Genomic DNA, 17,768 nt, shown 5'->3' with positions numbered 1-17,768 from the left:
AGCATCGTTCCCATTTTCATCCCACATTAAATTTCCTCATAACCTATACTCTAGAGTTTTTATCTGTGATTTTCTCATTTTCACTCATATTAATGGGAACACACAATATTTGTCGTTTTGTATCTGACATTTCACTCAACATAATGTCCTCAAGTTTCGTTCATGTTGTCATAGGCATCCCAATTTCATTTTTTCTTACAGCTAACTAGCATTCCATTATATGTATATACCACATTTTTTATCCACTCATCATTTGATGGATGCTTAGGTTATTTTCATATTTTAGCAAATGTACATAATGCTACAATGAACATTGGCACACAGATGTCAGTTCACATCCTTGCTTTTGGTTCTTCCAAGTATATTTCTAATAGCAGGGTTGCTGAGTCATGTTAGGTCTATATTTAATTTATTGAGGAACCACAAAACTGTCTTCCACAAAGGGTGCAATATTCTACATTCCCAACTAGAGTGAAAGGATGTTTCTATTTCTCCATGTACTCTCCAGAACTTACGGTGTCTTGTTTTTGTAATAATGGCCGCTCTACAAGATATGAAATTATATCCCAATGTAGTTTTGATCTGCATTTCCCTAAGAGCTAATGATGAACTTTTTTTCATAAGTTTTTTTGCCATTTGTATTTTCTAATTGGAGAAATGTCTATTCAAGTGTTTGACCCATTGCTTAATTGGGATGCTTATCTTTTTATCATTGGGCTGTTTGAGTTCTTTATTTAACATGGATATCAAACACTTATCAGATATGTGACTTACAAATACTTTCTCCTACTAAGGAGGCTGGCTTTTCATTTTTTTACAAAGTCTTTTGAAACACAAAAGTTTTTACATTTGAGGAGACCCCATTTATTTATTTTTTTTAACTTTATGTGCATTAGGTGTAAGGTATAAGAAACCACTGCATACCACAAGATCTTGAAGATGCTTCCCTACATTTTTTCTAGGAATTTTATAGTGGTACCTTTTGTATTTAGGTCTTTGATCAATTCTGAGTTAATTTTTGTATAAAGTGTGAGACAGGGGTCCTCATTCTTTCTTTCGGATAGAGAAATACAGTTCTTCTGGGATTGTGGGCTTGACAGTCTTGTCAAAAATCACTCTACCAAAAATTTGGGGATTTATTCATGAGCACTCAATTCTATTCCATTGGTCAATATATCTATCTTTATGCCAGTACCATACTGTTTTTACTACTGTAGCTAAGCAATATTCTTTGAAGTGAAGAAGTGAGAGCCCTGCATCTTTGTTATTTATTTTTAAAGATATTTTCTACTCTTTGGGGCCTATTACCCTTTCAAATATGTTTGATCATTGGCCTTTCCTATTTATAAAAGGCTATTTATTGGGTGTTATTGGGTAGATAAATTTGGGTAGAATTGACATCTTAACAAAATTTATTCTTCAAATCTATGAACATGGAATGTCCTTCCCTGTATTTCTTGTCTTTTTGGTTTCTTTTAACAATGTTTTATAGTTTTCCAAATACAAGTCCTTTGTGTTCTTGGTTAAGTTTATTCCTAAATATTTTATTCTTTTAGCCACTATTATAAATTGGATTTTATTCATAACTCTTCTTCAGATTGTTCATTAATAACGTATAGAAACGCTACTTATTTTTCCATATTAATCTTGCATGCTGCCACTTTGCTGAACTTGTCTATTATTTTTAGTAGGCTTCTTATGAATTTTTCAGAATTTTCTACATATATGGTTGTCTCATCAGCAAATAGTGGAATTTTTCCCTCTTCCGTTCTTACTTGGATGTCTTTTATTTCCCTTTCTTGCCGAAATATTCTAGCTAGAAATTCCAGCCTAATATTGATAAAAGTGGTGATAGTGTGTATCCCTGTCTTGTTCCTGATCTCAGTGGGAAAACTTTTAGCCTTTCACCTTTGAGTACCATACTAGTTCTGGGTTTTTCATATATGCACTTTATCATGTTGAGAAAGTTTCCTTCTATTCCTGTCTTTCAGAAAGTTTTCATCAAGAAAGGATATTGAATTTTGTCAAATGCACTTTCTGCATCAATTGAGATGATCATGTGATTTTTATTCCTCAAATTAGTTATGTGATGCATTACATTGATTGATTTTCTTGCATTGAACTACCACTATATACCTGCTATGAAACCCAATTGATCACAATGTATAATTCTTTTAATGTGCTGTTGGGTATATTTAGCAAGCATTTTAAAGGACTTTTTCATCTATATTCAATAAAGAAATTTGTCTATAATATTTTTCATGTTATCTTTATGTGTTTTTTTTATTAGGGTGATGTTGGCTTTGTAGAATGTGTTTGGTAGCATTCTTTCCTGTTCAAATTTTTTTAAGAGATTGAGAAAATTGGTATTAATACTTCTCTGAATGACTGGTAGAACTCACTTGTGAAGCCATCTGGTCTTAACTTTCATCTTTGGGAGGTTTTTGATTATTATTTTCAATCTCCTTACTTGTAATTGGTTTGTTGATGTCTTCTATTTCTTCTATGGTCAGTATAGATTATATTTGTATTTTTAGGAATTTGTCCATTTCATCTACATTGTCTAGTATTTTGGTGTACATTTGTTCTTAGCATCCTAGTATTAACTCTTTTATTTCTGTGGGGTCAGTAGTAAAGTCCTATCTCTTATTTCTGATTTTTAAAATTTGTATTTTCTCTCATTTTTCTTTCTCAGTCTCACTGTTTTATTTTTTATTTTGTTGATCTTTTCAAATAACCAAATTTTTGTTTTCTTGATTATGTCTATTGTTTTCTTGCTCTCAATTTATTTGTGCTTTAATCTTTGCTATTTGTTCCTTCTACTTACCTTTTGATTAGTTTACTGTTTTTGTTTTGTTTGTTTTTTCCTAGTTCTTGCAGATGTTCAGTTAGATCTCAGATTTTAGCTTTTATTTATTTTTTTTAAATGTAGGTGTGCACTGCCTTCACTGTATCCCATAGGTTTTGGTATGTTCTGTTCTCATTTTCATTTATCTTGAAAAATTTACTGGTTTCTCTTGTGGTTTCTTCTTTGACCCACTGAATGTTTGAGTTGTTTAACATCCATTTATTTGTCAGTTTGCCCTTTCTCAACGTATTGATTCCCAGCTTCATTCCATCATGATCAAAGATAGCACTTTGTTTAATGTTAATCTTTTTAAATTTATTGAGATTTGTTTTGTGACCCAAAATATGGCCTATCCTGGGGAATGATCCATGAGTCATTGAGAAGAATGAAGAGCCTTCTGCTTCAGTGTGCAATGTTTTATATATTTATAGGTGAGGTCTATTTAATTTATCATATGTTCCTCTTCTGTGTTTCTTTATTGATGCTTTATCAAGTTGTTCTACCCCAAAATGAAGTATGTATTGAAGTATTGAACTTTTATTTTATATACATCTATTTCTCTCTCCAGTTTTGCAAATGTGTGCCTCTTGTATTTTGTGGCATCCTGATTAGGCACATATATATTTATTATTGTTATTTCTTCTTGGTGAATGGATCTTTTTATTAATATATAAAATCCTTCTTCATCTCTTATAACACTTTTGTATTTAAAGTGACTTTGTCTGATATTAGGGTTGCTATTCCAGCTCTTTTCTAATAATGGTTTGTGTGAAATATCTTTTTCCAACATTTTACTTTCAGTCTATTTGTGTCTTTGCATGTAATAGACAACATAATTTTTATCCATTCTGCCAGTCTCTATCTTTTCATTGGGGAATTCAATCCATTAACATTATTACTGTAAAAGCATTGTTTTTTTTTTCAATTCTATCTTTGGACTTTCCATTGACCTATCTTACTATTGACTGTCTTTTTCTACTTTTAAAACTTTTTATGCATAATCTCTTCTATTTTCTTCTACAGGTCTTTCTCTCCCATTTTTTCCTTTCAGGTTGCAGGACTCCCTTTAGTATCTCTTGTAAATCCAATCTCTTGGTGACATACTCTTTTAGTTTTTGTTTATCTGTGTAGACTTTAAACTCACCCTCAGTTTTGTAAGCAGTTTTGCCACATAAAGAATTATTGGCTTGCAGTTTTTTCATTTTCAGAAACTTTAATTTATCATACCACTGTTTTTTCACTTCCATGATTTCTGATGAGAAATTGGTACTTAGTCTTATTAAATATCCCGTTTATACGATGAGTTATTTTCTCTTGTTGCTTTCAGAATTCTCTTTTTTTCTTGCATTTGACATTCTGAATAGTAGGCATCTCAGAGTAGATCTACTCAGATTTATTCTTTTTGGGGTGCATTGTCTTTCTTGGATAATTATATCTTTCATAAGTGCTGGGAAATTTTGGTCATTATTTTCTCAAATATTTTTTCTGCACCTTTTCCATTATTTTCTTCTGGGACACCTGTAGCACACAAGTTTGTATATTTTGCATTGTCATTCAACTCGTTGAGACCCTGTTCTAGGTTTTCCATCCTTTAAACTTTATGTTCTCCTGTCAATTCAAATTCAGATGCTCTGTTGTACAACTCAATTATTCTGTCCTCAGCCAAATCAAATTTGCTATTATATGCCTCCAATGTATTTTAATCTCTTCCAATTTGTCTTTTATTCCTATAAGCCCATTTACTTTTCTTTGAAAACTTTAAAATTAATTTTTGTATTTAACCAGTGTCTTCATATCCTTAATCTCTTTAGCCAACTAATTGAATTTATTGTTGAGGTTTATTTGGATATCTGTGATTAGTTATTTTAACTCCTGTGTTTCATCTGTAGGTACAATCTTTCGGTAAGCTCTATCTTCCTGTTTCTTATTATGGGTTGTAAATTTTTCTTGGTGTCTTGGCATCTGAATTTTTTGTCTTTATTTTGTGCTCTGTTGGAGATTTGGACGCAAAGGGTATCGGGAATGAAAGAAAGAGAAAAGGGGGAAGGAACGAGCGAGAGAGCTGGGATCAGGAGGTCTGTGAATAATAACTCCTCAGACAACTTTTTTGTTTACAAGGGGCTTTCTATATACCCCAGTCTACATGACAACAAGCAGGAACACGTAGCCTACATGACAGCAAGCAGTAACACAAAGCCTACATGACAACAAGCAGCATTACCCATAGTCTAAGGAATTTTTAAAAAATCTTATCTCAAGGTACAAAGTCTGAGTGTCCTATTCACTACAAAAAGTATGTGCTCATCTTTTCTTTCAGCCTTTAACAGCTTCATCCCATTTGCCGGGAACTCTTAATTACCGCATTCCTTAGGTTGCAAGTGTAGCCATGGAGACAGCACATCTCTCCTTGTGAGGGCACTGTGCCTCAGTTTCCAACAGTTCTCAGTTTCTCTCTTTAGCTTATGGATTTCTTATTGGTTGACTTTACCTAAAGCTCCCTCTTTTCCTCATCCATGAATGCTAGTTTGTGATTTTCTTTTTTGGCCATTGTATATTTTAATACTACTTTTATCTTCCCCTACTGCTATTTCCTAGAGGGCTAATTTTGGTAGAAGAGTTCCACTGGAGACAGAAACAAGATCTGGGTTCCCAGCCAAAACAGGCTTTGGTGACTTATGAAGGGAGTATCAATTGATTACAATGTGCTTTGTGAAAGAGACAGTAAAGACTTCCAGTCTTCTCTTTGACAGTTATCCCAATCTAGATTTTCTTAAAGTCCCCAGCAGGTAGCAATCTTTATCCAGTTGTTCCCTGCTGCTCTTAGATTATTCTGTGACTGTAATTCTCAGCTGATTTAGGTCCTAGTGGGGGCATGTTAGAGGCTGAGTTTGCCAGCCTCCCTAGGAAGAAACTGTTGCACAACTCCCAGATGGTGAGATCTGTGTTAACTGATCAATTGCCATCTCCATGCTGTGCCTCTCCAGGTGGGTGGGTGTGGTGACTCTGCCTGCATTATCTTGAGAGAGAGTGGTAAGAAGGCTCTTGGTTCCTCTCTTCTTGGCTCACCTTGGGGCTGAGAGTTCAGCGAGTTGAATTTGCCCACACTACCTGCAGTGTGAATGTATGCTTCCCTTACTTTCAAGGGGAATTGAAGAACAGTATGCAGAGATTCTTTTAAGGGGGATAGGGTGAATTTGCTCATCCCGCCTTCAATGGAGTGCATATTTCCTCTCTAATCAGTGTTACCAAGTGTGAGCTGCCCTTCAAGGTAGGCCAGGTGAATTTGACTGTCCTGCCTGTGAGAGAGTACATTCTTCACATCCTTCCAAGAGTCAGTGGGGCCCAGTGTGAATCTGCCTGCTCTGCCTGGATGATGTGTCCAAACTAACCAAATTTCCACTCCTGCTGGGTGTGGGGGACTAAGCAGTGACTTTTCAAACTGGGAATATACTGGATCTATCCCTACCACCCTGGGGCACCTGTGTGTTTTTCAGTCATCCCTGCTTCCACTTCTGTCAGGTATAGAGACAGCACAAATATTACTGGCTTCTTGTTGTCTTGTGCAGGTTTAAAGCTCAGCTGTGCTTGAGATGGTTGGGATCCAAGTAGTTGAGTTTACTAGCCAAATCTGTGTAGTTGGTTCCAGGCCACTTCTCCTCTGGCTTTGGGAAACAGAGATTCTGCTTCCAACCTGAGACTGGGTCCAGAGGCAATCCACTTCACCAGTGGGGGTTGGGAAAATCTGCACCATGTAGGGTCTCCTCAGGAACCACTGATGGTCAGTCTCCTTCTCCCATTCTTGCCCATTCTTGCCTATTTGGTACACTGTGTTTTTCTGGTCTCCAGGGTCCCCCAGTTGATCCAGACAGATCCTGGCTGATTATCAGTTGTCCTGTGGGGCTAGCTGATTGTTAGAGCTTTCTACTCAGTTGCTATCTTGCATCATCTCTTCCAAGACTCTTAAGGCTCTCTCATATTTCAAGACCTATATTTCAAGTCTTTCAAGACAAGTTTTATCATAAACTTCTGAATTTCCCTTTGTCATTTATTTCCTACTTCCTCAGTTCTGTCAGAAAGGCTCATTAGATTTTCTCAGTTTGGTCCTCTTTCTTCCTTTCTACATGCTTTGAATATTTTTTTGACCCAGACATTTCTTTTTTCAACTTATAAATTCTGTCTTATGTTATTTTCCTTTTCAAAAGTTATAAAATATATGATCTGTTGTTCTTAGCATGCACTCTTCAAATTCTTTTGCCCAATTTCCACTCCCAAATTAGATATTCCCTGCCAGGGTTTACACTTATTTTCTAACACCTATGTTAGGTTTCTCTTGTCTTAATATAATTTTCATTTTAGCTTCTAAATTTGTCATTAATGAATTCAATCCACTCAGTTTGGATTTGTTTTCTCAGCATTCAGGAAATTGCAATGGCACCTTGAAATTCATTTTGCATCTTGAACATATTCTACTGACTCAAAAACTGCCTCAATTTTCTCTAGTCAGGTTACAAGTCTTTGTCTTTAGGAGAGTTTGCTTTTACTCACAGACAGCTACTCTATTCCTTCCTGCAAACTTCTCCACACTGGGAAGTTAAGACAGTTACTTTGCCATATCAATGTTTCACTTTTGACATGTTTACCCTGAAGAGGAAACCTGAAAGTTCCCAGGGCAGAGAATTGAAGTCTATGCCAAGACTGATCACACGAAGGAAAACATTTATAAAGCCAGCAGTGGTGAAGAGACAAAGTCTCAAATCAGTCTCCCTGAAAGAAGAAGGCAAGAGATTTTAGTAGAAATAGACAAGAAAAAGTGGGGGCAGGGATGTCATTACCTGCATCCACCTGCAAACTGGGCGTCAGAAGAGGTGGAGAAAGGGCGAACTTATGGGAACTCCTAGTGTCCTTAGTCTCTGGCTTCTCCATCAAGTTTATGTTTTATTAGGAATTAGTTAAGGGGAAGAAGAAAAACAGGAGCTTGTTTGGGAGTGAAAAAAGTGAATTTCTAGGAAGTGGGAAAACAGGAACTTGCTTTGTGACTGAAGACAGTTTGCATTAATAAGTAGTGATGCACAGTTACACGCTGCATATTACATGAAATAAATTACAAGTTAAAACTAAAATATTCATTAGCACAGTATAAAAATTAAAACTGTAGTGTGACATATATCATATGACTGTCTTAGGGCCTCTTTCAATCCCAGTCATCACATCTAATCTAGGAATGTTTCACTTTCCACTTTTCTAATAATTTAAATTTCAGACTTGCTTATCTCTCCTTTTAACTTTGTTAATGTCTATCATGGACATGTACTTCACATAATCCCATAACAAGAAGCTAAGAGAAGAAAGGAAATAAAATATGTATCTGCAGAGTTTCTTGTATTAACATTGTTATTTAACATTTCTGATTATTTACATTTTCCTTTGGATTTGTGTTTCCAGTCATTGTCATTTTTTTATGCAATAGAGTTTGGGTCTCATCTCCTAATATTGTCAAATCTTTGTATATTCTATATGTTGCAAGCTAATTCACTAATTCACTAAGAATAATATAGCTACAAATTTCATCAAATATGAGATTCTTTTAACCATAAGTTTAATAAAAATTAATAAAGAACCACATCATATATAGGTAAGTAGGTGTATACAGATGTTATTGGCATGAGTACAAATATGTCATCATTTTGGGAAAACAAATTGGCGATACTTATAAAAATTAAAAAGTTATTTTATTAATTAATTACTATCAAATAATTCATTTGAGAAAATATTTGCATATGTGAACAAATATGCATATACAATAATATTCAAAATTTGCTTGATAACTGGAACAGTATTATTCTGGGAAAATCTGTTGGCTTTTATAAAATGTATTTATTGGGGTAAAAGTTTACGGTTATCAGGCCCCAAAGAGGTTGCTTTCTCACCAGGCATTGGTAATGTGTTGAAGCAAAATTGTGGTCAATCTTTGCCAGGTTTCAACCTTCCTCTTTGGGCTTCCTCCTCCTCTTGAGGCTCCATGGGCCCACTTCCTTCCTGATCTCAACTGTAGACTGGCATAGGGCTTGTTTTCAGGACTTCCTGTGTCTGTCTCGGATCCCAAGGTTAGCTGTAAACTATCAGGTGAATGCCTCATCTTACCTGGGGCCCCAGGATAAAAAAATGGTAAAGTTCTTTTCCTTGTGTACTTGATTGAATTCTCCTTTATATAATCCCACTAGGAAGCAGGGAATTTACCTGAATTATGCTTTACTGATGTGATAGAATCAAAGACCTAATCCTAACAGGTAACTTAATCAAAGACATCTCAACTGAATCTAATGCAATCAAAGAGTATCAAACTAGAGGAATAAATTAATTTAAAAAACAAAACAAAACAAAAACTTTCTCTTTGGGGATTCACAAAATAATCTCAAATTGTCACAGGGGCATGTAAGAAGAGAGGGTTTTTTAAAATAACTTTATTTCAAACTTAAAAAAAGAAACCTAGCAGAAAAAGGGAGCTCAGTAAGTTATGGAAGCATTACTACTGAAAATTCTGTCCAGGTACTTTTATTTCATCTAATTCCAACTTCTAAATCAATTGTTCCTGTAGTATTCAGAAAGATACACAGATGAACACAATAGTTAAATGACATAGTGAAGGTCTCCTTATTCATGACAAAGAATTAAGTGAAAAAAACTGCTTAGTCATGTTCATATCTCATAAAACCAAATCAAATATTCTGTTTTTTGACCATTAGCCTTAACATAGTACCAATTTTGCTTTTGCAACAAAAACATTGCAATGTTATTTTTAACTATAGTCTATAGATTACATAGGTTATATTTTCCCATGTATCACCACATTCCCATATCGTAACACCCTGTAGTAGCAGAAATTTCCTGTATTTATATTAATAATTGCAACACTCATCTACTGCCAAATACTAGCTGCCAGCAATCCTTTGCTCCTCTGCCACTTGACCAGACAAATGGCATCTCCTTGTCTCTCCCTTCTCTTCAGACATTTCCTTGATTTCAGCTTCTTGCATCTGGTTTTTATTTTTTGTCTGAATTTATTTCTTTTATAAAGAACTCCAGTAATAGAATTAAGACCATTCCGGTAGGAGGGGGGGTCACACCTTAACCAAAGTGGCCTCATCAAAATATCCTGCTTACAATGTGCCCACATTCACAGGATGGGTTAAATTTAAGAACTTGTTTTTTTTGTGTGTGTGTGTACACACAACTTCAAACCACCATAAAGGCCAATAACCATGTCCAATCCAGACAATGGATTTACAAATGAGTATGCAAAAGAGCATCTGGAGACAAGTGTCTCCTAGGTCTTCCACCATATGTGTTTTTGTTTTTCTGGCCATGACAAGGATCAAGCCCTCATAGCCCACAAAGTTTTTCAGTAATGGATTCCATTGCAAAACGTCAGACAGTTTTGTTCCCTTGACTCATGACTATGTATCTGTCAGGTCTCTTTGTTATTTTTCTTCAACAGTTATATAAGCCATGATTTGTGTATAGCTCAGAATGATTATTTTTAAAAACAATCATTGATAAACTGGAAGGCATCATAACCGGCAGGGAAACACCAACTTTTCTTAGTATGGGGGATGAACAGAAAGGAAGAACTTCAGAATTATAGATTGCTTATCAATAAAACTTGCAAAAATTATACAGCCAGGCAAGTTTATGGCAAGTCCTCAAAGAAGGAAGCTGTTTGCTTTTTGGCACAATTGTAAGCTCTCACCAAGTTTCTTTTTTTTTATGATTTGGGACTTAGGTATAGAAAAAACATAAATGAAATCCAAACATCAAACCAACTGCTGTCATGAGGAATATTCCTCACTGTTTCAGTGTTTTCACACCTATCTCCTACAGTCACCTGTAGCTGAGGTATAAAGTGCTGCCCCTGTTACTGGGCTTGTTGCCTGCAGTCCCAACCTGATCTTTGCAATGTCAAAATGGAAACACCTTGTTTCATTTTGTGTTTCACTTTTGACTGGATCTATTTCCCACCTGAGTATGTATCTCAGCATAAAGAAGCACAAAATATTGGGCCTTGTGAAATTCTGCATTTTTTGTTATACACTGCTAATTTGGCTACACAAACAAGAACAAAAATCAATGCCAAGATTCTCCTGATCTACAGATATTAACATGAAACTAAAACTGTGGGAAGCAAAGACCACACAGAAATCACTGTTCTTTGGAAGAAGACACTCTTCAATCTGCAATATATTGACAAAAATCCCATGGAAGGAGGAAACCATAGCAACTCTACCCTCTTCCCTGAAATGCAGGTTTCTAAAAAAAATAGCTTGTTTATGGTAAAAAGATTAAATATTATATTGTCTAAACAACAATACCAATTTTAAAATACACACTCATGCACAGGAGACTTGTTGAAAGTGTGAGCAAACTTGTTGGGAGTGAACCAGGGACCTGGACCAGTCATGCTGTTCTGTGTCTGGATCTTTTGTAAGTTCAATGCAAAGAAAGTGTCAGAACTAATCAAGACCAAAATGCAGTTGTTAGTAAAAGGCCCTTTGTACTCAAGGGAGGGTACTAATGGAGCACATTCAAATGTGAACTACCTGGAACTCAAGTCTGAGAATTTGTATTTCATGTTCATCACATTGATTTTTTTCTTTGTGATTGAAAAATACAGCTCATTATACAGCATTTTAATAACCCATAAAATAGTCCAAGCAACATCTTATAAAATACAAAATATTCGTAGCCAAAATCATAACTGTTCAGGAAGATAATGACATATGACTTTCCCTGGTGGCCACATACCTTTCATTAGTTTTTCAGGTTAAAAGCAATTACAGTACCATCCAGTTACTAATTTGGAAATCTGCCATCTGGGAATATCATTATACAACACTCCACTTGCTTCAAGCAATTGGCTTCAGTACATTCAATTTATGCTATTGGTCACAAATGAAACAAAGATTCTTTTTCAGTTCCCAAATAAAATAATTTAAATTCCATCAACAAATTGCAGCATGGTGAGAGGGGACCTCAAAAAGAACCCTGGAACTTCTTTCCCATTTGCAGTTTTTCCTTATTTAATGAAATCAGGTGCCACACTTACCTTCAGTCAAAGGGAAAAACTGAAGACCCTCAAGCTCAAAGAGAGCAACAAGATTATAGTTATTGGTGGTAAAAATTACTGCATTCAGCCTGGTGCCTTCTGACTTAGAATATGAAGGGAAATGCACAGAAAATTAGAGCATGGAGGAAAATAGACTATATACATAAGTAACGAGTACAAAAATCCTCTGATTATTTTCTCCCACACAATTGTTCACCAAGGAAGTGATGATCCAATTTGCAAATACTGCAGTGGTGAGCATGTTCAGGCTTAGTACAGCAGCACTTTGGAACTTGTAGATGGCTTCACCAGGTTTCAGCTGCAAAGTCTCCCAAGAATTCTGCAGCATTTTCTTCAGGTACTGCATCAGGGTTGGTGAGCATCCTCCTCATGTGAAAAGACTCTAAGTATTTAGATGTTGCTGATGTGGTAAAATGTAGGAGTGCTAAGGAACATGGTATATGGAACCCCTATATATTTTTGTAACATTTATACATCTAAGTTTCTTTTAAAAATAAATAGAAAAGTATATTTAAAAAAAGAAATGACTCTGCTTACCATAGGGTACAAAAGGCTTTGGAAAGTAGCAACATGTCAAAGGTCACCATGAATTCTGCATAGATAACCCCACAGCCCCATCAGGATAGTGCAAGTCATGCCCCACCTGTCCTGGATGAACCAGATCCTGTAGACCTGGTCAGCCTTCGAGGAAGAAGCATAGGTTAAAATTGTCACCATTAGCCGTATCTTAGCACCTGTATCCTGATGATTGCATTATCCTCCGACTCACATTCGGAAATTATTTCTACACATTACTTGAATATTTTGCACCTTTTCTTCAGGATTTTAAGATACATAGTGTCTTAAATAGTAAGATCTGAACCTTAATGCACACAGGAGAAATCCTGACCTGGAGAGCTCATATCATGCCTGAGGTCAGGTGAAAATCCAGGGATGCAATTCAAGCTCTAGCCCCCAAAAGCAACTAAGGAAAGGCTCAGAGACACTGAAAGGGAAGTCAGGTACAGGAGAAAAGTGCCCACAGGATCTCCAGAGGTAGGAGGATGTGCTCCAAGTTGGGGGAGAGGGAGCAGCTGGGCCAAGGAAAGGACAGGCCTGAAGCTGGGAGTGTCAGGGAGCAGAGGTAAGAGCAGCTTCTCTAGCACCCAAAACCCAGAGGCTCAAGCAACCCAGAGAGGGAAACATCTTGTGGCCACACTCATGGGTGGACCTGAGCAGGCTCCAGTTCTAGATATCACCAGGAATATAGAAGGAAGCAGTCTATGAGCAGATGTCTGACCCAATAGCAGGAGTATTCATTTTGTTGAACACAGCTGTCATCTTGTCAAACACAGCCTGACACGGCTATCAGGGTTTCTTCCTGCATGAGACAGTGACAATAACAACTTTATTGTTGTCAGGTTCCACATCATTTGAAGTTATAAAACTCTGAAATTTGGGTTAGGAAAGCAAAATTTTCCCAACCCTATATGCATCTACTAAGCTTTCCTATGCTATCACTCCCTATGTTTAGTTTTCTTGAAATGTTTAGGTAGTTGAATTTATTTCACCTATTTAAAATCCACTATCCTTCAGGAAAATAAAACACTGATTATTTTAATTTAACTTTGTTCTTAGACCCATGGCAGCCACGCAAGCTTAATGAGAGAAACTGTTTTCAAATCAATCTGTTTTTCCTAACATTGTATGCACAGAGTAGAATATAAAGTTCATATATGAGCTGCTAAACTTAAAACCTCTAAAAATTTCAGTGATCCAGTTATGATTTTGAAAATGTAAAAGATTTATTTCATTGCCACATGCAATATCAATATCTCAGACAGGACTTGCACAAAGATTCTTTAGGACATCCTCCTTCCCCCAGCCAATCCTATTATCTATGTTATAATACTATAACATGTCATTGGTAAATATTGAAATTTTTATTTTGATGCCATTTATTTCTTTTTCTTTTCAAAGAATTGAGAAAGTACTTCTAACAAATGTTAAATAGGAGCATTGACAGTGGGCAACATTTCTTGTTCCAGATATTAGAGGGAACGCTTTTAAGATTTCATCACTGAATATGTTAGTTGTGGGTTTTTAATGTTGTGGAAGTTTCCTTCAACTACTATCTGCTGTTTTTAATCAGGAAACAGCATTGTATTTTGTCTAATGCTTTTTCTGCATCTATAGAGAAAGTCATGTCATTTTTTCTTTCAATCTCTTAAGGTTTTGTGCAGTCACCCCTCGGGCTGAAGTGTGGTTTGCTGGCCTGGCGGGGGAGCAGCCGCAGTAGGCCTAATTCCAAGCCGCTGCCCCCATAATAGGGTGGTTGGTCGGACTCACCGCCACCCCTGAAGTGAGCTCGGCATGGGCGCAGAGTGCCCTTGGGTCTCCCCTTCTCGGCAGCCATGCTTCCGCGGCCGCCCCTCCTCCCAGATGGCGCCACACGATGCCTTGTGGGGCGGCACCCTTCTTCTTTCTCCCTGCGCAGGCGCAGGGTGGAAGATTCCAGTCTGCCTTTTCCCCTCCCCCCGACAGCGGCAACAGCCAGGCGCAAGGCAGGAAACTCAAGTCTGCCCTCTACCCCAGCAACAGCAGCCACCAATCCCTAAACCCTGCCACTTCCCCCAGCAACAGCAACAGCCAATCCCTAACCACCACCCCTCCCCCTTCCAGTACCTCCCACCGACCTTTCTCCCCAGTAACTGCTTGTGGCCACCAATCAGAACATGGCATAAGCTTTGACCAATCAGCCTTCCCCAGCCCCTATAAAACTGTAGCCACTTCCTCAATAAAATGGGACCTGCGTGTTTACCTCGTCTCTGCGGTAGTTCTTCTGCCGTGCGCCCTCCAGTCCTGAGAGCCCCCGACAAGGGCCTGGCCTCACTTGTCCCCAGTTCGTCGCCTGCTTCTCCGGGTGACCCCTTCGTTGCCTGCTTCGCCGGGCGACCCTGTCAGCCGAACCGCGCAACCCCTGTGAGACTGACCCCTCGTCCCAAGCCGGACCGACCCCTCATCCCAAGCCGGACCGACCCCTCGTCCAGAGCTGGACCAACCCCTCGTCCGCAGCCAGACCCCACCGCCACCGACTGAGCAAGCCGCCGCAGTTCTGTATTACATTGATTGATTTTCTTATGTTGAACAATCTTTGTTTACCAAGGATGAAACCCAGTTGGTAATTGTATATAATTCATTTGATGTTTTGTTGAATATGATTAGCAAGTTCTTTGATGAGGATTTTAGCATCTAGTTCCATTGGAGAGATAGGTCTATAGTTGTCCTTTCTTGTGGCATTATTGTTTGGTTTTGCTTTTTGGGTGATGTTACAATCATAGGACAAGTTACGCAATGTTCCCACCAATTCTAATATTTAGAAGAATTTATGCATGACTGGTGTTAGTTATTTCCAAAATGTTTGGTAGAATTCACCTGTGAAGCCATCTGGTCCTGTGCTATTCTTAATTGGAAGGTTTTGGATGACTAACTCCATCTGGTTATCTGTGATTGTTCTGTTGAATTCATCAAATTCTTTTTTCATCACTGCAGACTGCTTGAGTGTTTCTAGGAATTTGTCCATTTCCTCTAAATGTCTCATCTTGGTGGCATAAAATTTTTCCAACTATCCTCTTATGATATTTATTTCTGTGGGGTAATGGTGCTTTCCCTGTCTTTGTTTCTTATATTATATATTTGCATCTTCTCTTTTTCTTTGTTATTCCAGCTAAGGGTTTGTCAATTTTATTTATCTTCTCAAAGAACTAGCTTTTGGTTTTCTTAATTTTTCTAGTATTTTCTTATTTTTAATTTCATTTGGCTCTACTCTATTCTTTATTTCCTTCTTTTTACTTCCTTTGGGGTTAGTTTGTTGTTCTTTTTCTACTTCTTCCATGTGTACAGTTAGGCCTTTGATTTTAGCTCTTCCTTCTTTTTTGATGTAGGCATTCACTGCTATGATTTTTCCTCTCCACACTGCTTTTGCTGCATCCCATAGATTTTGATATGTTGTATTATCATTTTCATTCATTTCAGGTAGTTACTGATTCCTTTTGCAATTTCCTCCTTGGTGCACTGAATTGTCTAAGTGTGTTTTTAAAATTCCATATCTTTGTGCCTAATCTTGTTTTCTGTCCTTTACTGATTTCTAGCTTCATTCCATTATGGTCACAGAAATTACATTGTATATTTTCAATCTTTCTGAATTCATTGAGAGTTGTTCTGTAACCCAGCATGTGATCTATCATGAAAAATGATCCATATGCTCTTGAAAAGAATGCACATCTTGTTGTATTTGGGTATATAATATCCTGTATATGTCTATTAGGCCCAGTTCCTCTAATATATTATTCAAGGTCTCTGTTTCTTTATTAATCCTCTTTCAAGATATTCTTTCTAAAGGAGATAATGAAGTATTAAAATTCCCTACCTTAAAGTCATCTATTTCTCCACTTAGTTTTTCCATTGTTTGCCTTATGTATTTTGAGGCACCCTGATTAGGTGCATAAATGTTTTTTATTGTTTTTCCTTCTTGATAGATTGCATCTTTTATTAATATATAATGTCCTTCTTTGTCTCTTACAATAGTTTTGCATTTAAAATCTATTTTGTCCAATATTATTATAGTACTCCTGCCCTTTTTTTTTGCTTATTGTTTACATTTATAAATGTTTTTCAACCTTTCACTTTCAGCTTCCTTGCTTCCATTTGTCTAAGGTGAGTTTTATGTGGACAGCATATAGATGGGTAATGCTTCCTTATCCATTTTACCTATCTCTTTCTCATGTTTGGAAGATTTAATTTAATAGCATTCAATGTTATTATATTCAAGGAACTCCTTACATTCACCATATTTTCTTTAGGTTTATGTATGCCATATGTTGTTTTGATTTCTCTTTTTATGATTTTAGTTATTCTTACACTCTTCTTCAACTCTCTCCCTCCTGTTTTGTCCTTTCAATCTGTGGGACTCCCTTTAGTATTTCTTGAAGGACAGGTTTCTTAATGACAAAATCTCATACTTTCTGTTTATCTGTGAATATTTTTAACTCTCTCACATTTTGAATACCAGCTTTGCTGGATGCAGAGTTCCTAGCTGATGTTTGTTTGTCTGTTTGTTTTTTTCCTTTAGCACCTTAATTATTTCATACCACTGCCTTCTTGACTCTATGGTTTCAGATGAGAAATAAGCATTTAATCTTTTTTCACTTTATTATTTTTTAAAAATACTTTGATTATATAAATGTTACATAGACTACATAAAAGATTACCATATGCCTTGCTCTCCACACCTGTCACACTTTCCAAAAATAGCAACATCTTTCCTCAGGGTGGTACATTCATTGCAATTGATAAACACATTTTGGAGCACTGCCATTAAGCATAGATTTAGTGTACATTGTATTTTATATGTTCTCACATTTGACTCTGTAGGTTATGGCCGGGTATATAATGGCCTGTCTCTGTCAATGTATGTCATTCAGGATGATTCCCAAGTACTGAAAATGCCACCTTAATACACCTGTTTGTCCCTCTCCCTAATCCCAGAACACCCATGGGTCACTGCCTCCACAACAATGGTATTTCTTACATTGTGAGAATCACAATAAATCTACTATTAAGTAGAACACTAGCAAGTTTATTTTAGTTCATATTTCATTTCTCAATCCTGAGGACTCTGGGATGGTGATGCTTGCTCCACCATTAACTGAGTGGGGCTTCAATCCCATACATCCAAAGGACGAGACTTTCTTGCTTAAAATTGTAAGCACTCTCAGTTCCTTTGTATGTTGGTTGTTCACCATCTCCTCTCTGCTAGTT

At 36.8% G+C, this 17,768-nt stretch overlaps 1 pseudogene; it reads right to left on the bottom strand.

Annotated features, from left to right (window-relative positions):
- Positions 1-15,531, bottom strand: part of LOC111760817 (palmitoyltransferase ZDHHC7-like) — a 40,853-nt pseudogene extending 25,322 nt beyond the window's left edge.
- Between the last annotated feature and the right edge of the window lie 2,237 nt (positions 15,532-17,768).

This window comes from Dasypus novemcinctus, chromosome 16, assembly GCF_030445035.2.
Source record: "Dasypus novemcinctus isolate mDasNov1 chromosome 16, mDasNov1.1.hap2, whole genome shotgun sequence".
NCBI classification, from domain to species: Eukaryota; Metazoa; Chordata; class Mammalia; order Cingulata; family Dasypodidae; genus Dasypus; species Dasypus novemcinctus.
This window is presented reverse-complemented; position numbering and strand designations above follow the sequence as displayed.